The 22,144-nt window shown below is 41.3% G+C and overlaps 2 pseudogenes; one reads left to right on the top strand and one right to left on the bottom strand.

Annotated features, from left to right (window-relative positions):
• Nucleotides 1–1,535: 1,535 nt before the first annotated feature.
• On the top strand, nucleotides 1,536–6,213 carry LOC103256715 (annotated as a pseudogene).
• A 13,186-nt stretch (nucleotides 6,214–19,399) lies between these two features.
• The window catches only part of LOC103256716, an 11,317-nt pseudogene continuing 8,572 nt past the window's right edge, over nucleotides 19,400–22,144 (bottom strand).

Consider the following 22,144-nt stretch of genomic DNA (forward strand, 5'->3'; position numbering starts at 1 on the left):
ATTGAGGCCTGATCTTTCTTCTAGAAAGGTGCAAACAAAAGTGTCTACAAAAGTGGAGGCTTGGATGAAGTAAGGCCATAGCCTAAGACAGAGACAGGTTTGAGGTGGTTAGGATTCTGCACCTACAGATTCAGTAGACCACTTAGGGTCACTCTTTGCAACAAGGGAAAAGTCTGGCAGTCTAGTGAAGCAACCAGGGCCTGACCTGGGCATGGCTTTCTCACCTTCTTCACTCCAGTGAAGGGTTCCTAGTAAGCTCCCTTCAGACCATTGTGTTGCAGGCTGGCCTGGTTGCTGAAGAGACCAGCAACTGATGGCCTGCTTAGTGCCTGCTTCAACTCATTCACTTGCAAATGTATATAACACTTAGGTGATTTAGGGCAACCCTCTTGGATTCCCTCCCACTCTAGGAGCTCTTCTGTCCTCTCAATAAATCCTGCATTCTTTAAAAAAAGTGATTTAAACACCAGAGAGCCAATATTCTTCTAAATACAATGGAGACATTTCATAAAGAGCATTCCCCCAAAACAGGAATTTTTTACAGGGGGTGGATCCCTGGTACTACAGGCTTCCACCACTAGGTAAGTGTTCTAGGAACCTATTGATATCAGTGTACCAGCAAACATTGTTGTGAGAGGCTGCATTTGGCTTCAGTGAATTTTTTTGGAGATTCTTTCAATGTGTTTGCCCATTTCATGATGGGTGATTTACAGACACTCCTGCACAAACTGCACTGAGTGCTGAGAGTTCAGCAGTTTTGACCAAAAACAACACGATGTTCATGCCCTTTTCTCCCTATTCCCCAGATCTCGCTCCGAGCAACCTTTTTGTTGTTTCTTTATTTGAAAAAAAGTCCTCGGAGGGAAACGTTTTGCAGATGTAGAAGAGATGAAGGCAGAAGCACTAGAAGGCATCAAAATTGATGAGTTCTGAAACTGTTTTGAGCAGTGGAAAAAGCTTGTTGGTAGGTGTATTGCATCAAACATAGAGAACTTTGAAGGCAACTGAAGTTTAAACATGTAAGAATAAATACAAAATTTTTAATAAATCCAGATTTTAGGGGGCTCCCCCCCCATATATATACATTGGTAGACAATTAGAAATGAATAGAATCAATAGTTAAATTTATACATACACATAATTGTTAGAAAGGTAATTTAACTTTGCTTACATTGGAAAATTTTATATTTGACATTTCTTTAACACCTTAGGAAGTGGGAAAAATACTCACATTTTCAAAACCCTTCTTTAATTGTGCTGAAAACATATGCAAAATAGTTTATCTTGTAGAACTTGCTGATAAATAGTGTGTATTATGTTAGATGCCAATATGAACCTTATGAGATTGGGAACCTTTTTTATTCCCACTTTACAGATAAGGGCATTGATGCTTAGGGAGGGTCAGACAGAGCTGCTAAGGGGCAGCAGTGAACTCTGAGGGGCTTAACTTAGCCTCAGAGGACTTGGCTGCAATGCAGGGCAGAAGTGGTTATACAACTCAGCCTGTGGGATTCTGCGGTGGTGGCCCAGCTCTTATGGCCTACCTCTTCCCACAGGGTCCTGTGGCAGTGGCAGCAATGCATAAGGACCTTGTGCAGGTGAGTGGAGGATGTCTCGGACTTTTACCCACTCTAGTTATTATCTTGTTATGAACTCACTAGGTATTTGTGGTGATTCTTGGTGAAACTGGATAGTTTTGTTTAAACTGTTAGACTACTTTGAGTTAAGATGGGATCAGCAAGGACCATTGCTAGGGTAGGGAGGTCAGTGTAGCTGGGCTTTGGATTAGGGTTAAGGGTAGACAACTTTGTGACTGCTGATGGGACAGCATATGCAATGCAGAAGAGGGAGAAAGCCAAGATCTGAAACTCAGAGGAGGAATGTGAAAACCATAGGGTTGTCATGTGAGTTTGGGGGGGGGCGGCCAGAAATGACTGGATAGGGAGACCTTCACAGCAGGGCTGGGTGCTGCCCCAGGCACTAGGGAATGTTGTATCCTGGGCAGTCCAGGGACAAATAGCATCTTGGTTGCATTTGTCATGCACAGCAGGATTGCATATGCAGAGTGGCAAGTGGGCATGGTTGTTAGTGTCTCAGTAGTGGAGATGCCGGACACATGAGGGAGGTGCCATTCAGAGTGTGCTGTGAAGGTGAGGAGGAGTAGGAACAGATGGTCCCAGCGCTGGCACTGGGCACTTAAGGGAAAAGGCTGAATCCTAGGTTGTTTGTCTGGGAGGCAGGATGTTGAAGACCCCCCAGTTGGTTGATAAAAGATAGGCAGGGCCCCATGTGCCAGGCTTTGATGGTGCTTTTCTACCTCGGTCTCCACCTATCTTTGTTCTATGCTGGACTTTGTGTGGCAAAACAAAGAGAGCATACACCATTGCCACCAGGCTGAGGAAGGAATGGGTGAGTTGATGGGGTGGGAAGCACTGAGCCCTGGAAAGGAAGTGTACCAGTGACTGTACCCACAGGATTTTAATCTGTGGACACGAGTGAGTGGCACTAGAGAGCCCAACAACATTGAAAGATTTTTTTATTATTTACGTTTCCTGGGTGGAGGGGTCATAGCATGCTGCACAAGGCTACAGAAGAAATAGTAGATTTGGTCAGAGGGTGATGCCCAGTTGAGGAAAAATCGCACAAGAGGTTTTATTGGGGTTTTGACAGGAAAGGCAACGTCTGGCAGGATGAACAGCTTAAGATTAGTTTGAATAAATCTGGCAGCCTTGGGGCACGGGTACTGTCATGTATCATGTTGTAACAGGTCTTTGTGTTGATTTAAGGCAAGAGAAATAGTCTTTAGTGAGCGTTATATAGAGGCAGTTCAAACGATGGGATCTGGATTGCAAAAGGAAGGGGAAAACATTTGCCTGTTCATCTGGCCCTGTAATTAGTAGATGCCAAATAGATAATACAGATCTAAGATACATAGCAAGAAGCTGTTCGTGGACTGAACTGTAATAATTTTGGCAGGGTCGTGTGGTCTTTGAGGATGTGACCATATATGTCTCCCAGGAGGAATGGCGTCTCCTTGATAAGGCTCAGAAATGCCTGTACAGCAATGTAATGCTGGAGAACTTTGCACTTTTGTCATCAGTAGGTAAGGGCCTCATACCTCCCTCTGTGTCCTGTGTGCTGTTTTCCACAACAACTTTGTCTTTCTTACACCTGATCATGCATGCGACATCCTCTCCTGGTTTCCTGGTAAATGTGCTGCAAGAGCCAGGGCTGGGCTTTTGTACTCTATCACCTCTCCTCCAGAGACCCAGCTCCTGTCACTCTGAAGCCTAGCAAGGTTAGGCTCAGAAGTCAGAAATCCTGAGGTTTCTCTAAGATATCCCAGTGACCTTATTGTCCTTTGTCAGGTTATGCTGTCCAAGTGCATGAAACCTCTGTGGTAGGACTTTTCCCCTTTCTCTTATTGATATTCCTGGAGACTCCCTGTGCCAGGAATTAGAGGCACCTACCTGGTCACTACTTGTGAGGACCATGGAGGTATTTATGCAGGACTCTCCATTAGAAGTTCTGGTAATTTTAGAATGCAGGGTGTCCTGTGTCCCTGGGTTTATCACTCTGGCACATACTGACATGCTGACCACTCCTCTTTTTTTTTTTTTTTAAAAGCCAGCGTCTCTTTTGCCTAGGTTGAAGTACAGTGCTTGACTTTTTAAATTTTTTTGTAGAGACAAGGTCTCGTTATGTTGCCTAGGCTGTTTTTGAACTCCTGGGCTCAAACAATCCTCTCTCTTTGGCCTCCCAAAGTGCTGGAATTGCAGGTGTGAGCCACTGAGCTCAGCCCTGACTACTCCCTTTTTCTGCTTTCCCCTAAGGTGGTCTATGTCAGGCCGAGAGAGTTGCACACGTTGAGGAAGTGGGAGAGCCCTGGGTGCCTCACAGGATGGATATTATACCACTGATGGGAAGAGATGCTTTAAAGCACATGGATTTGGTGGTTGGGACCCGAGAAAGGATGTGATATGTATGACCTGTACTTGAGGCGTCATAAACATCTGTAGTATTGAATACCAGCTCTTCTGTTACAGTCAGATCTCCCTAGGACTTGGCACACCTTCTACACATTGCTCACCAGTTAGCAGTAGACACAGTCTGGTGAAATCCATTTGTAGGGGACTAAGTAGGAGATCGTGCCTCTCCCTTCTGTCTTTAACATTGTCAGGGCTCTCCTATTGAGTGTTTGCCAGGCCTGTCTACATAGGAGGCCTTTCTCTCACTGGCCTGTCTTTAACATTGTCAGGGCTCTCCTATTGAATGTTTGCCAGGCCTATCTCTACATAGGAGGCCTTTCTCTCACTGGCCTTAGTGCCATACCTGTTACCAATCCCATACCCTTATTTGTGTGTGTGTCTCATAGACATTTGTGAATGGGCTGCCTCTTCTCACCAGAGTCAACATGCACTTCATCAGCATTTCTCTTCTTACAGGTTGTTGCCATAGAGCTGAGGATGAGGCGGCACCTTTAGAGTAAGCTGTTTCTCTAGGAGTGTCACAGGTCACGGCTCCAAAGTCAGGCTTGTCTCCCAGAAGTCCCAGCCCTGTGAGACATGTGGTTCACTTCTGAAGAACATTCTGCACGTGACTGGACCTGATGGAACACACTCTGAGCAGGGCCTGTACACATGTGCAGCAGAGCTTTGCCTACACCAAAAGGAGCAGATTATAGAGAAACTCTCCAGAGGTGGTGAGGCGAGGCCTTCATTTTTTAACAGTGTTCATTTGGCAGAGAGAAACTTTACATGCACGGAGGGTAGCAAGGATTTTACTGCCAATTCTGACCTTCTGCAGCAAGAGGCCCTTCACTGTGTGTGGAAACCACACAGGAACACCCAGGGCAGAGAAGCCTTTCAAAATGGACAGAATGATTTTAGTTGCAGCCAGTGTGGGAAAGACTTTTGTCACCAACATATATGCTTTTTGAACACCGAAAAACCCATGCTGGACAAAGGTCTTTCCAGTGCAGTGAATGTGGGAAATTGTTTAGATACAACTCCAATCTTATTGATCATCAGCAAAGTCACACTGGAGAAAGGCCTTTTAAGTGTAGTGAATGTGGAAAAGCCTTCAGTTCCAAATATTATGTTGTTCAGCACCAGAAGATACACACTGGAGAAAGGCCTTACGAGTGTGTTGAATGCGAGAAGACCTTCATTAGAAAATCTCACCTAATCGAGCACCAGAAAATCCTCACTGAAGGTTTCTTTTCCAAAAGATCTGACCTCATTCAACACAAGAGAATTGATAGGAGGCCAAGACCCTATGAGTGCAACCAATGTGGGAAGACTTTCTTTAAACAGTCTCACCTCGTTGGTCACCAGAAAATCCATACTGGAGAACGACTTTATGAATGTAGTGAATGTGGGAAATGTTTTATATATAGTTCTGCACTCATTAGACATCAGAGAGTTCACACCGGAGAAAGGCCTTATTGTTGCTGTAAATGTGGAAAATTTTTTATGGAGAGCTCCACACTTACTATTCATCAGAGAGTTCACACTGGAGAAAAGCCTTACGAATGCAATGGATGTGGGAAATTCTTTAGCTACCGCTCTACATTGATTAGCCATCAGAAAGTTCACACTGGAGAAAGGCCTTATGAGTGTGGTGAATGTGAGAAAGTCTTTAGATACAAATCCAGCCTCACTGAACATCAGAGAATTCACACTGGAGTAAAGCCTTATGAATGCAGTGAATGTGGGAGAGTCTTTAATCGAAACTCTCACCTCACTCAGCACCAGAAAGTTCACACCAAATAACCTAGTGTAAAACCAATGTTGAAAGTCTTCACACAGAAATCTGTTTGGATTTTGCACTGGAACTCATAAAATGTTTTTAAAAATTGTAAAATACAGATAATATAAAATCTAACAACTATATTTAAGTATACAGTTTGGTAATGTTATTTCATTCACACTTATGCAATAAATATTTAGAAGTCTTTTCAACTCATAAAATTAAAACTCTGTAACTTTGAACAATTCATTCCCCACTCCACCTAGCCCCTAACAACCACCACTCTATAAATTTTACTAGTCCAGTTATTTCATAACAGAACACTTAAGTTTTGGTCTTTTCTATGAGTTAATTTGTGACTTCATTTAACATAATATATTCAAGGTTCATCCATGTTGTACTATGTATTAAAATTTCCATCCTTTTTTAAAAGGTTAATAAAACTATTGTGTTGCTTAACAATGGGATATGTTCTGAGAAATGTTAGGTAATTTTGTAGTTTTGTGAACACCTAGGTTATGTTCTAACTATGGCTCCTAGGCTACAAACTTGTGCAGTATATTACAGTATTGTATTCAGGACACATGGGACTACAGGTATACACCATCACATCCAGCTAATGTTTCTTTTCTTTTCTTTTTTTTTTGGAAACGGGGTTTTGCTCTATTGCCCAGGCTGACAGCTGCACCATTTTACACTCCTGTCACAGTGTAAAGGTTTCAGTTTCTCAAATCCTTCCCAACACTTAAAAAAAAAAAATTGTGTCTATACTAATGAATTGAGGGGTTATTATGTCTTAATTAGTGTTCCTAATGATTATTGGTGTTGAACGTTTTTTCATCTGCTTGTCAGCTATTTTATATGTTCTTTGGAGAAAAATATTTCTTAGGTCGTTAAAATTGTTTTGACAGATAATGTATACTTTTATTGTGTACAAAATGCTATTCTGAAATATGTGTATCTATAAAGTATGGGGACCCCCCAAAACCCAGAATTATCTTTTTTGAAGGGTAGACCCCCTTGTAGTACACTTGGAATTTGTTCTTCTGGGTCAAATGGTCAACCAAGGTTTTTTTTATTTGGAGTCTCTGTCACCTAGACTGAAGAGCAGTGGCACATTCTCGGCATCTGCAGCCCTGACCTGCTGGGTTCCAGTGACCATTCTGCCTCAGCCCTCCAAGTAGCTGGGACTACAGGCGTGTGCTACCACGCTCAGCTAATTTTTGACTTACTGTAGACATGAGGTCTTGCCAAATTGTCTGGGTGGGTCTTGAACCCACAGGCTCAGGCAGTCCACTCACCTCAGCTTCCCAAGGTGCAGAATTAGAGGCTGAGCCACCGAGCCTGGCCCAACCAAGGTTATCTGAAAGTTTTGAGAAGTTTGCCTCATGGTTTATGGAAGAAACATTGTGAGTTGTGGCAAACAGGTGACTGGTTCTTCCACCATGACAATGCACCTTCCCATACCACACTGTGTTCAGCAGTTTTTGACCAAAAGCTGCATGACTCCTATGATCCACTCTGTTTACCTGATCTCATTATGAGCAACATTTTTTTTGGTTCCTCGAGTAAATAGAGCTCTCAAAGGGAAATGTTTTGCTGATGTGGAAGAGGTGAAACAAAAAGCACCAAGAGGCATCAGAATTGATAAGTTCAAAGACTTGAGCAGTGGAAAAAGCATCTTGATAGCCGTAGTGCATCAGACAGTATTTTCTTGAAGGTGACAAGTTTAAACATGTAAGAATAAATTTTAAATGAAATCCAGTGGTTTTTTTTGGGTCCCCCCCTGTACTTCATATATACTGGGGGTACCCAAAATGTATACACTTTTAAAGAGATGTTATCTATGTATTGCTTTTAGTTTGCCATACTCAGAAGTGTCAATACTGATGGCAACCGCTTTGAGCACCTCTTGTAAACGCAGAGGTCAAACGTGACTTGTATTAATCTACAATTTTAATAGTTTTTTTCCTTCAATGTGAACACACTTTTTTTTGCCGCTCTCTGTATATGTAAATGATGAAGTATATGTGTGTGTGTATACTTTGGGGCTGAGCATGATGGCTCCTTTCTGTAATCCCAGCATTCTGGAAGGTGGAGGTGAGAACATTGCCTGAGCCCAGGGGTTCACGACCAGCCTGGGCAATTTGGGAAAACCTTGTCTCTAGAATAAGTTAAAAAATTAGCCGAGTGTGGTGATGTGCACTTGAAGTTCCAGCTACTTGGAAGGCTGAGGTAGAAGGATCGCGTGAGCCCAGCAGGTCAAGGCTGCAGTAGCCACGAGCTACTGCAATCCAGCCGGGACAACAGAGTGAACCACCAGTATGGGGGGAAATATATGTATATATATACATATATGTGGGGGGGAGTGGTAAATATAGCTAATTAATAAATGTGTAAATACCTATTGGGTAATTTGTTTTTTGTTGTTGAGATGTAAAAGTTTTTTTTTTAACATATGGACTTCCAAAAGTTTCAGATTTTCATTGGCAAAAAGAGCACCTTAGTGTTCTTCAAACCATATCAGAAGGACTCTCTTGAGAAAGCTTTCCTGTGGGTTTTCCCTAAAGCTTTGTTAATTCTGTAAACACTCTTATAATAATCAGATGTTATCCTCCAGAAAGTCAATAAGCAAAATGCCTTGGGTATCTCAAATAACTTACCATGAGCTTTGCACTTGACCGGTTCACTTTTGCTTTGACTAGACCACTTTCATGTCTTGCTTTGATTGTGATTTGTCTTCAGGATCATACTGGTAAGGTCATGTTTCATCTCCTGTTAACAATTCTTCAAATAAATACTTCAGGATCTTGATCCTACTTGTTTAGAATTTCCATCGAAAGCTCTACTCTTTTCAGCAACTGATCTGGGCACAATGGTTTTGGCATCCATTGAGTGGCAATTTTGCTCAACTTTACTTTTTCTGTCAGAATTGTGTAAGCTGAACCAGTTTAAATGTCTATGGTGTTGGCTAATATTTCTTCTGTTGTCAGTTCTCTTCAGTTAGGATATGAACAAGTTGAATTTTTTTCTCACAAATTGATGTGGATGATCTGCCACTGTGGTCTTCATCTTCATCATCTTGTCCCTTCTTAAAATGAGTTATCAATGTGTAAGCTCTGATTTCTTGGGAACGTTGTTCCCATAAACATTTCATTCAACATAAATTACTTCACCATTCTTCCACCCAAGCTTCAACACCTATATGATATTTTTTTTCTTCAATTTTAGCAGAGTTCATGTTCCTCTGATAGTTCTTTTCAAACTGATGTCTTCTTTTTCTTAGTGACTCAAACTAGATCCTGTTCATGCATGTTGCAAAAAGTGAGTATGAGTTTATTCTGGTGCCAAAATTTTTTTGAAATCCATCAATAGTTTATTCAAAATACACATTTTTCATGAACTTTTTGAGGACCCCCTTCTGAATATTAACCCTTTATTAAATATGTGGTTTAATATTTTCTTCCCATTTGATCTGTTTCCTTCTTATTCCATTCATTACGTCCTTTTTACACAGGTGTTTTAAATTTCAGTGGAGCCCAATATACCTATTTTGTGTTTGTTTTCAATGCTTTTGGTGCTATGTCCAAAAAATTATTGTTAAATTTGCATCATGTTATTCTATATTTTCCTTTTTTTGTTATAGATCGGAAAATATAGTTTATTTAGAAAGTAAGAGAGAGAGGATTCACCTCCCCAAGGTAGGGGAGGAGGCCAAAGCTACGAAACATGGCAACCATAGCTCGAAGAACTGTGGACACACCAGAGTTTAACAAAGCAAAGGTCCCCTATGTTTTCTTCTAAGAGTTTTAATAGTTTTAGATTGCACCTTTAAGTCTTTGATCCATTTGAGTTATTTTTAGTATATTGTGGAAGATAAGAATTCAACTTCACTCTTTTGCATAAGAATATAATTTTTTAGCCAGGCTCGGTGGCTCAGCCTGTAATCCCAGCACTTTGGGAGGCTAAGGTGAGTGGATTGCCTGAGCCGGCGGGTTCGAAACCCACCTGGGCAACTTGGAGAGACCTCATCTCTACAATAAATCAAGAATTAGCTGGGTGTGGTAGCGCATGCCTGTAGTTCCAGCTACTTGGAAGGCTGAGGCAGAAGGATCGCCAGAGCCCAGCAGGTTGAGGCTGCAGTGGCCAGAAGCGGCCACTGCACTCCAGTCTGGGCGACAGAGTGAGACTCCAACTCCAACTCCAAAAAAAAAAAAAAAGAATATAAGTTTTTAAACACCATTTATCAAAAGACTCTTCCCAATGTATTGTTTTTCTACTCTTGTCAAAAATCTGAGCATAGGCCAGATGCAGTGGCTCACACCTGTAATCCTAGCATTTTGGGAGGCCAAAGTGGGAGAATTGCTTGAGCCCAGGCATTCAAGATCAGCTTGGGAAACATAGACAGTCCTTATTTCTAAAAAAAAAGAAAAAAAAAACAGCTGGATATGGTGGCCCATACCTGTAGTCCCAGCTATTTGGGAGGCTGACATGAAAGACTGACTTGAACTCAGGAGCCTTTGGTGAACTTTGATTGCGCCACTACACTCCAGCCTCACAACAGAGTGAGAACCTGAACCCCAGCCAAAAAAAAAAAAAAATCTGAACATTAATGTGAGGGCTTATTTCTTAGCTCATTATCCCATTTGTCTATATGTATATGGTAGTAACACAGTGTTTTGGCATATAGCTCTGGTTTTTAAAAAATAGTGTTTTGGCTTAGCTTTAAGGCCCTGACAAGATTCTTGTCAGTTCCACTTTTGGAGCAGGTTAAGTCTACACTCCCAACTACTGCCCTTATCGGATTCAAAAAATTCTGAGCCACATCTGGAACCTCAACTCAATGCCCAATCAAATGGGCTTAATAGACATTTACAGAACACTTTACCCTACAACTACAGAGTATACATTCTACTTGTCAGCACATGGAACATACTTCAAGATCAACCACATTCTTGGCCATAAATCAAGCATAAAACATATTCTAAAAAATTGAAATAATACCATGCATTTTCTCAGATCTCAGTGGAATAAAAATAAGTATTGCTACCAACAAGATCCCCTCCAAAAACCCAAAGACATGGACACTAAACAACATACTGAATGGCACTTGGTCAACATGGAAATTAAGACATAAATTAAAAGATTGCCAGAAATTTGAAGACTGGTCTCTCCTGTCACCAAGTTAAAAAAAAAGATTCTTGGAAACAAGTAAAAACAAATATATATCACTCTGGGATACCTGAAATCAGTATTAAGAGGAAAACTTATAGCTCTGCACATACATACATCAAAAAAACTGAAAGATCACAAGTAAACAGTTTAAAGTGACACCTAAAAGAGCTAGAAAGGCAACACCACCAAAATCCATACATCAGCAGAAGGATCCAGATCACCAAAATAAAGTCACAACTGCAAGGCATAGAATACAAAACTATCAGAAAAACCCAACAAGACAAAAAGCTGCCTTTCTGAGAAGATAAATAAGATTGATGAACCCCCTAGCCAGATTGACTAAGAAAAAGAGAGAAAAAAAACCAAATAAATATAATCAGAAATACAAAAGTTGAAGTTACAACTGACCTGGAAGAAATTCAGAAAATTATCAGAGATTACTATGCACATCTGTGTGGAAATAAATTAGAAAACCTAAAGGAAATGGAGGACTTTCTGACATCACACAATCTTCCAAGATTGAAACAAGAAGAAATTGAAGCCCTAAACACACCAATAACAATCAAGGAAATTGACTCTATCATAAGAAATTTATTTACAAAAACAACCCAAAAAAACCCTGGACGAGATGGCTTTTCAGCTGAATTCTGCAGAACATACAAGGAGGAGGTGATACCAATCCTATCGAAAGTATTCCAGGCAATTGAGAAAGATAGAACTCTCCCCCAAACATTTTATGATGCTAACATCACACTGATATTCAACCCTGGTAAAGACCCAACAAGGAAAGATAATTACAGGTCAATCTCCTTGATGAACATAGATGCAATAATTCTCAATAAGATCCTAGTAAATAGGATCCAACAACATGTTTCAAGAATTATCCTCCATGACCAAGTTAGCTTTATTCCTGGGATGCAGGGCGGGTTTAATATCCACAAACCATAAACGTAATTCAACACATTAACAGATGTAAAAACAAGAACCACGTGATCATATCACTGGATGCTAGAAAAAGCTTTTGACAAAAATCAAGCAGCCTTTCTTGATAAAAGCCCTTGAACATCTAGGTATAGAAGAAACATATTTCAAAACCAGTAAAAGCCATCTATGATCATCCCACGGCCAACATACTGCTCAATGGACAGAAGTTAGAAGCATTACCCCTGAAAACGGGAACAAGGAAAAGTTGCCCACTCTCACCCCTCCTGTTGAACACAGTGCTGGAAGTACTTCCTAGAGCAATCAGGCAAGAGAGGAAAAACAGGAGTATCTAAATAGGAAAAGAAAATTAAGCTATTCCTCTTTGCAGATGATATGATCCTATACTTGGAAAACCCAAGGGAATCCTCCAAAAAACTCCTTGCACTGATCAATGACTTTTGTAATGTTTCAGGGTACAAAATCAATGTGCAAAAGACAGTGGCATTTTTTTTTTTTGAGTTGGAATCTCACTCTGTTGCCCAGACTGGAGTGCAGTGGCCGCTCCCAGCCACAGCAGCCTCGACCTGCTGGGCTCCGGTGATCCTTCCGCCTCAGTCTTCCAAGTAGCTGAAATTACAGGCATGCGCTACCTTTCTCGGCTGATTTTTTGATTTACTGTAGAGATGAGGTCTCACTGCCCAGGTGGGTCTCGAACCCACAGGCTCAGGCAATCCACTCACTTCAGCCTCCCAAAGGTGCGGGATTACAGGCTGAGCCACTGAGCCTGGCTGACAGTGGCATTTTTTATACACTAATGACAATCAGGCAGAGAACAACAACAACAACAAAAAGCACAATCCCATTCACAATAGCTACATAAAAAAAGAGAAAAGAAATCCCTCAGCATCTTTCTAACTAGAGAAGTGAAAGATCTTTACAACAAAAACTACAAAACACTGCTCAAAGAAATAAAAAAAGACACAAACATATGGAAAAATATTCCATGTTCATGGATTGGAAGAATCAGTATTGTTAAGATGATCATCCCACCCAAGGCAATTTACAGAGTCAATGCAATACTCATCAAATTATCAATATTATTCTTCTCAGACCTAGACATGACAATACAGAAATTCACATGGAAACAAAAAGAGCACAAATAGTCAAAACAATCCTTAGCAAAAGGAACAAAGCAGGAGGTATCACACTTCCAGACCTTAAACTTTACTACAAGGCTACTGTAACCCAAGCAGCCTTGTACTGGTAGAAGAATAGACACATAGACCAATGGAACAGGACAGAGATTATGGAGGCAAAAATTCAATCTCTCAACCAGCTCATCTTTGACAAAGCCACCAATAACAACCCCTGGAGAAAGGAGACCGTATTTAGCAAATGGTACTGAGAAAACTGGCTGAGCACTTTCATAAGAATGAAACAGAACCCCTACCTATCACTATATACAGAAATTAACTCTAAATGGACCAAAGTCCTAAACCTAAAACCTGAAACTATAACACCTAGGAAAAATTGTAGGAAACACTCTTATGCACATCAGAGTAGGCAACCAATTCTTGATAAAATCCTCAAAAGTGAATGCCGTGAAAGATAAGATAGACAAGTGGGAGCTCATCAAACTGATAAGCTTTTGCAAAGCAAAAGAATCCATCAAGAGAGCAAGTAGACAACCCACAGAATAGGAAACTATATTTGCTAACTGTATATCTGACAGAGGTCTAACATCCAGAATCTACAAGGAACTCAAACTAGCTGAAAGGAAACAACAGCCATATTAACAAGTAGGCAAAATACATGAAAGGGCACTTCTCAAAAGAAGACATACACACAGCCAATAGATATACAAACAGCCAATACATGGAAAAAAGCCCAGCCTTACTAATCACCAGAGAAATGCAAATCAAAACCATATTGAGATACCACCAGTAAGAATGCCCATCATTCATAAATCAAATAACAACAGATGCTGGTGAGGATGTGGAGTAAAGGGTACACTTCTACATGGTGGGTTGGAGTGTAAATAATTTCAACCTCTATGAAAAACACTGTGGCAATTTTTAAAAGAACTGAAAATTGACCTTCCATATGACCCAACAGTACCCCTTCTGGGAATACACCCAGAGGAATTAAAATCATTCTATAAAAAGGATAGCTGCACACACATGTTTATTGCAACACTATGCACAATAGCAAAGACATGGAACCAACCCTGCTGTCCACTGAAAGTGAACTGAATAAAAAAAAAAGTGATACATATACATGATGGAGTATTAAACAGGAATAAAAAAGAATGAAATTATGGACTTTGCAGCAACTTGGATGGATCTAGAGTCTATCATACTCATTGATTTATCAGAGAAACCAATAACTGAATACCACATGTTCTCACTCATAAGTAGGTCCTGAACATTGATCACAATAATACACTGCCAGGAGAGGTGGTGGTCACATAGCATCATTAAGGGTAGAGGTCCTAAGCTAGGGGAAGTTAGGACTAGAGGGAGGCCTAAGCGTCACATCTTTACAATAAAATACAGAGAAAAAAAATTTTAAAGGTAAAAAAATTCTGGGCCGCTATATGTGAGCCCCAACCATCAGAGCCAGGTATCAGACATCTAGGGATGGTCTCTATGCCTTGGAGCTTATAAAAATATTCAAATTGGCCAAACCAGAGGGAGCTCAGGAAAGCTAGCCAATCCCTGTCTACTGACCAGTCACAAGCTGTCCCCCCCACAGTTGCAGTCTGCACAGTTGCAGTTCGCAACTCCTGTGCAACTGTTTTGTGTCCTCTTGTTCTGAGCTGAAAGTTACAAAGTGATCTTTGTCTATCTAAGCATTGTTGTGTGTTCTGACAGCTGAGAACCTTCAAATCTACAACTATACACCCAGAAGGGTACTATGAGTGAAGCAAATACTGCGAAGTCTTTAACCATTAGCCTAATCTCATCGAGCATCAGTAAGCTCATTCTGGAGAAAAGCCTTAGCAGTGCAAGCAGTGTGCATTTTTCCTTTGTCAGCGGGTCAAATAACAGAGCAAAGCTCTAGATATTAGCTTTTGTGAGAGAGATCACAGCCAGAAATGAAATCTTGTAAATCCCAACATCCACACAAGGAAGATTTATTGTAATTGTCAGGTATATGAGAAGTTTTTGTGAATTATATTGCATTTTCTGACCTGCATGGGTCCTTTGCCTGAGTTAAATCACTGAGAGTGTGTATTCCAGAAGATATCCCTCCTTGATTAGCTGGCATGATGCCACAATGTGTATCACCTTAAAATACTTTGAAAGGGCAGATTGCCATGCTCTCCACCTGTACCTAGAGCATTTGCCAGTTATTTGACCTCTTTGGGGGGCTTCATCTCATTCCCCTAACTGGCTTGGGTATTATTATCACCTAGTAATGGACAGAGAATATGGGCTGACTTCAGCATGTAGCTTGTAGAGACTTCCCTTCTTCAGGGATATTATTGGTTGTCTTATAATGTTGGTGATAAATTTTTCTTTCCAAATCACCCAACCTAATCAACCTTCACCTATTCCTTCTTTTTCATGATAATTAAGGTCATCTTTTTAAAGCTACATTTACTGTCGGGGTTCTATTCACTGTGTCCTGTGGGTTTGTTTTCATCTGGTCTAACAAACCAGCTGCTATCCCTCATAGTCAATTAAAGATGAGAGGCAGAAACTGGGATAAAAGGGCGTTTAATTTCTGCAGCCAGGTTACAGAGAGACAGGTCAGCATCATTACCAAAATCCCTCTCAAAGCAAAATAAATTCATTTCAGTATTTTAACCCTATATTCATAGACCTTTACCCACCCCAAGTTTGAAGCCTACATGCAGTTTCAGCATGACTCGGATTTATTTATTTATTTATATTTTAAAAATGTGGGGTACAATTCACGGTTCGGCATACATATGGTCATGGTACAGGTGAGGCCTGACTTTAACAAGCCCTCTGGGTCCACTACCTTAGGCTACCATCTTGTTTCCTTCTGTCTCTTCATTGCTAACTCAGAATTTGCTCACCATGAAATTCGCCTGGACATGTTGACATGAAAGTCCCCTGGACATGTTGACATTTTTAGATAACATTCTGGAATTCATAACATGTTCTTTTATAGTTTTCCAAGGGAAGGGGCAGACAATTGCAACATTTGGAAGGAAGGGAAAGTCACAACAGTTAAAAATAATAGCTTTAAGTCATTTTAAAACACAATTGTAATAATCCCCTGTTTCCAGAACCCTGACCAATAACAATCCAATGTCCTCATATTCATAGATAGCGAGGAGGTGGGCAATGCCCAAACAGGCTTTCTTTTCTTTTTTAGTGAAAAGCAGGTTTATTGAGAGAACAGAAAATCCTCCACAGTGGGAGGGGACCCAAGGGGGTTGCCCCACAACAGGCTTTCTGACACATTCCTGCCAACCTTGGATCATTCTTCATGCTTCCTATTAGGTGGTCTGGTGTAATTGTCTGCTTACTAGATACAATTGGCCTTCCAGACTAGTTGGGTAAGGCTGGGTCAAGGGAGAAGGGGGAGCAGCCACATTCTGTGCAGGGAAAGGAAAGATATGTTCTTTTAAATTAAAATGGCTTCTGTGTTTAGCACAACTCAGCTACAGATGAAGTATTTTTTTGAAAAAAATGACTATTCTAGTATAACCAAAACGGCCTCCTTCCAACCTGTGACAGGTTGAGAACTGGGCTGTACCAGAATGTAATAGCAGATGGCTCTGTGAGGCCCTCAACCTTGGGTATTCTTGAGAAAAATAGCAGGAGGATAATGACTAGCTCTCAATCCACATTAGGCCCAATTTACACTGCTTCCAAGAGGTTCCTGGAAAAGTGACTTTTCTTCAAAATATCTTGCTCTGAATTTTAAGATTTTTTTTGTAGTACCACAATCAAATTATGGTTTTTTGGTTGATAGTTATCAGGACACCTAGCAGCAGTATGAGTTGGGTATTTGTATATATGAATGTCCTATGTTTTCCAGCATTTCTTTGGGAATACTGGCTCCTGTAATCTGCCTAGGAGCCATATATCTGAAGTTAAAAAATCAGGTGGGTTATGTTTCTGAATGTATGACATACAGCAGCACAGTATTTTTTCATTTTCAATTGCTTGTAACAGAATACCTAAAACTAGGTAACATATAGAGAAAATAATTTTATTTCTTGCAGTTATGGAGGACGAGAAGTCCCAAATTGAGGGACCACATATGGTGAAAGTTTTTTGCTGGTGGGGTTTTGCAAAGACCTGAGGAGGCACAGGAGGTCACAAGGTGAAGGGGCTGAGAGTACTCACGTGTTAATGTGCTATCTTAGTTCTCTCTCTTCTTATATAGCCATCAGTTTCCCTCCTGGGATAACCCAATAATCCACTAACCCATTACACTATTCATGAGGGCGGAACTTTCATGAGCATATCTCCTCTTAGGCCCCACTTCTCAATACTGCCACACTAGGGATTAAGTTTCAGCATGAGTTTTGGAGGAGACATGCAAAACTTCGCAAGCAGTTTGAAAACCATATTCTGTATAGAAACAGTGACTATTTTAATAGAGAGTACAGGAGACTAGCAAACTAAAGTGGTATGGATGAATCTCTTATAAAAGGAAATTCATATATATCTCAGCAACTATATCTATGTGAGATCAGGTTATAGAGAAATTCTGAGAACCTACAGAATTGTATCTTCTGTCGCCAAGGTTATTGTCAGAGCAAGCAATCCAAAGGTCTTATGGATTCTTGTTCTTTCTCCTGAATGTACCTTCCAAAACTCATGTTGAATTTTAATTGCCATTGTAGCAGTGTTGAGAGGTGGGTCATTTAAGAGGTGATTAAGTTATAAGGGTTCTGCTCTCACAAAGGGATTTGTATCTTTAGTACCACAGGGGGTTTGTTAATATGAGAGTGTTTTTTAAAAAATAAATAAATAAATAAAAACAGCTTTTTGTTGTATGCTTGCTTGACCTTTTCATTTCCAGACTAATAGTAAAATGAACTTTTCAAGATCCATAAATCTCCTGTTGACTTGTCTTGAACCCATGGACTCAGGCAATCCTCTCACCTTGGCCTCCCAAAGTGCTGGGATTACAGGCTTGAGTCACTGTGCCTGGGCCAGGTTGTCTATTTCAGAACTAGGAGCCGGGCTCAGTGGCTCAGCCTGTGATCTCATGCTTTGGAAGGCTGAGGTGAGTGGACTGCTTGCGCCTGCAGGTTTGAGACTTGCCTAGGCAACTTGGCAAGACCTCATCTCTACAATAAATCAAAAAATTAGCTGGGTGTGGTATTGCGCGCCTGTAGTTCCAGCTACTCGGAAGGCTGAGGAAGAAGGATCGCTGGAGTCCAACAAGTCGAGGCTGCAGTGGCCCGGAACGGCCACTGCACTCCAGTCTTGGCGACAGAGTGAGAGTCCAACTGAAAAGAAAAAAAAAAAAAAATGAACTAGGGCCAACAGGGAGTATGAAGTAGGAAACAGAAAGAGAAAAATTTTCTAGTGAGATCTGGCACCCAATCTGAGTCCACTCTTTCATACACTTTTTAATCTCCAAATATACAAAATAATATATACAAATGATTAATATAATTACCCCTAGATTTAAAGTTTTGTGTTTCATAAAAACCATGGCAGTTAAAATTGAGTAATCCATAAAATCAAGGCAATCCTAATACAAATTGTAACAGGAGACTTACAGATCTTGAAAAGTTCATTTTAGAATTAATCTGGAAGTAAAAATGTCCAACAATAGCATAAAATTGAGAAAAGATATTTAATTCTGTTTCCAGTTTCCCTTGTGTTAACAGTATCTGCAAATATCCTTGTCAGAAACATTGTTGGGGAATGAGCCTCCTAGGTGTTTGAGTTGCAAGTTCACAGGTTTACTTTGGGTCCTGCTTAGTTTTTGTCTTAAGCCTTTTAATTTTAATTTTACACTTCAATTTCTAGGTTTTTTTTTAAATTGAATTTTTGCTTCAAATGACTGTAATGTCTAGAAAGACAACAGTGAACACTCAAAACAATGTGCTTAATTGGAAATGAACAGCAATTAATTTACAGGAGAACAGTGAGGTGCTAGCCATGGCACTTTGAAAATGGTTATGTACCCAAGAGAGCATAAAAGTAACCAGTGTCCTTCTGATACATTTCTGGATGTGCAGCATTTACAGCAAATCACATATAAAGAAAGAAGAAAGGAAAAGACAAGAAAACACCACAAAGTCCCAAACCTCAGAGATTAACACTCACTTAAGAACATAGTGGTGAAGACTTGGTAACAAAATTTGCAGTTCTCAAAGTGGGACTCTTTAAAAGTAACTTTTCAAACTCAAAAGCTAAAAAGAACAAGGGAACAGTTAACACATAGAGGAACTGCCACTTGTCATGGGGATGACCGTCAGCCAATAACACAGTGAGAACCAGTGAGCCTGAGGAACCTGAAGCAAGAGGCTGCGGATGGGTGGGTGGGTGCTGATATCACTGATTGTAGAGAACACGCTAGGTCAACTCATCATTGACAGAAGTCACAGCGATTGCTCTTCCAGGCTGATGCTGAGGCTGCCTTTCTGCACCACAAGCTCTTCGGGCCTAGCACTTAATGGGTCAGTGGCCACATACTTGGTTCTGGGGAACTGTAGCAAATGTATCTGTACAGACACATTCACCTTTGCATTTCTGCACAGGTGTGGGAAGTTGCCTCCTGTTTTCAGGTGAGCTATTCGGGCGTTGGGAGACAGCTTGTACACTTCTTCTTCAGCTTCAGTTGAGAGTACACTCTGGTCAAATGCATCCATCATGGTTACAGGGATGTCCTGAATTTTATGAGGTTCCACATAAGAAGTTTGACAACTCCGGGTAAGTCTTGAAGCCAGTTCACTCTGACCCAGACTTTTCAGTCTGTCCACCATGAAATCAACGATATCAGCCATCATAGGGTCCACTGGGCCGGATGAAAAGTATCCAAGAACTATTTTTTGAGCATAAATGCTGGAAGCTGCTTGCAGTCCAAATTTGGTTAAAGACAGAGGTGTCACTGAAGAAATTCCGGAGGATGAGGGGTTGGACTCTAGGAGATTTGTAAGTGTATTCAGCAAATTTCTGGGCCAAAAAGCCCCCCAGGGAAACCCCCAAAAGGTGAACTTTATCCAATTGTGAATGCTCTAAAAGTTTTCTGAATCCACCACTGAATTCAAGATGTTCCCGATAGTTGGATCCTCTAAAGCTATAACCCGGTAACCCCATCCAGTCAAAGCCAAAATCTGCTGGAAAAATACATCTGCAGTTCCATTGACAGGAGGCGGAACTATGAGAGGACACCTGATACTCCTGGGACCTGCATCACAGAGTGACCATATCTTGCTGTCTCATCATCATCTGCCATAATCATTTTAAGGGGAACTGACCTTCTAAACCAGCTATCATCAGGAGAGACTTATCTCCCCCATGGTTAGCTGAAATGGAAGTCAACCCTGTTGTAGCCGCCCCCAGGACCCTCCCCCTCTCCTTCTCCCTCCTTCTTGTGGCAGCTCTTTCCTCCAGGACGTGTGCGGGCCGAGGAGGTGGCTATGCCTGCGAAGGGGTGCGGAGGGGTTTGGGGGAGTTGAGAGCTGGAACCACAGGTGCAGTCAACCGTGGGGGGGTGGGGGTGGGGCGCCGGGGGCTGGCCTCCGAGGGGCGAGGCGCTCTCTTCTCCTGAACCCTCAGCTCCACCAGCAAAATTCTGGGTTTTTTTTTTTTTTTTTGAGTCGGAGTCTCCCTCTGTCGCCCAGACTGGAGTGCAGTGGCCGCTCCCGGTCACCGCAGCCTCGACCTCCTGGGCTCCGGCGATCCTTCCGCCTCAACCTTCCAAATAGCTGGAATTACAGGCGCGTGCTACCACGCCCGGCTAATTGTTTGATTTATTGTACAGATGAGGTCTCACCAAGTTGCCTAGGCGGGTCTCGAACCCGCGGGCTCAGGCAATCCAGTCACCTCAGCCTCTCAAGGCGCAGGATTACAGGTTTTTAAAAACTATGTATCAGCGGGGCGTGGTGGCTCACGCCTATAATCCCAGCATTTTGGGAGGCCAAGGTGAGAGAATTGCCTGAGTTTACGGTTTCGAGACCAGCCTGGGCAACTTGATGAGACCTCATCTCTACAAAAAATAAAAAAATTAGCCGGGTGTGGTGGTGCGTGCCTGTAGTTCCAGCTACTGGGGAGGCTGAAGCCAAAGGACAACCCGAGTCCTGCAGGTGGAGGCTGCCTTGAGGTGTGATTATGTCACTGCACTCCAGATTGGGAGACACAGTGAGACTCCAACTCAGAAAGCAAACAAACTAAAGGCTATGTCTCCAATTTCAAGTCTAACTCAATTGACAAAGTGGAATATAAGTACTGCTGCCATGTGAGGCTTTCTTTAACTACTGGATGTTGCTCAAAAGATTCTTTTTTTAGTATATCTAAAAACTCTCCTATAGTTCCAACATGTTTTGTATGCATGATGAATATTGTCCAACTGATCATCTTGTTTTCTTAAAATTGTGGTAAAACTTAAATTTTTTGTCTTGACAATTTTTGAGCATACAGTGCAGTAGTATTACAATAATTCATCTTGTTTCACAGCCAAACTTTGAACATATTTCATTTTGTAAAACTGAAACTTTATAGCACCCATTAAACAACTTCCTGAATTTTGCTCTCCTGAGTCCTTGGAAACCACCAACTACTTTCTGTCTTATATATTTGTCTGCTTGTGGTATATCATACAAGTGAAATCATAAATGTGCTTTGTGACTTGGTTTCACTCACAGTAGTCCTCAGGTTTTTCCACATTGTTTCATGTGTCATAGATTCCTTTCCTCAGGTTTTTCCACATTGTTTCATGTGTCATAGTTTCCTTTCTTATTAAGAATAATATTCCATCCAGGCATGGTGCCTCACCCCCATAATCCCAGCACTTTGGGAAGCCAAGGCGAGAGGATTGCCTGAGCCCATGTGTTCCAGACCAGCCTGGGCAACTTGGCAAGATCTCATCTCTACAATAATCAAAAAAATTAGCTGGGCGTGGTGGCACATGCTTGTAGTTCCAGCAACTTGGAAGGCTGAGGTGAAAGGATCGCCTGAAACCAGCAGGTCGAGGTTGTGGTGCCTGTGAGTATGCCACTGAACTCCAGCCAGGGCAACAGAGTGAGACTCCAACTCAAAAAAACATATATATTCCATTGTATATATACCATTTTTTCTTCCTTTCTTTCTTTCTTTTTTTTTTTTTTTTAGGGGGGGTCTCACTC

This window comes from Carlito syrichta, unplaced genomic scaffold (genome assembly GCF_000164805.1).
Source record: "Carlito syrichta isolate Samal-C Ts95f unplaced genomic scaffold, Tarsius_syrichta-2.0.1 Scaffold294715, whole genome shotgun sequence".
Classification (NCBI taxonomy): domain Eukaryota; kingdom Metazoa; phylum Chordata; class Mammalia; order Primates; family Tarsiidae; genus Carlito; species Carlito syrichta.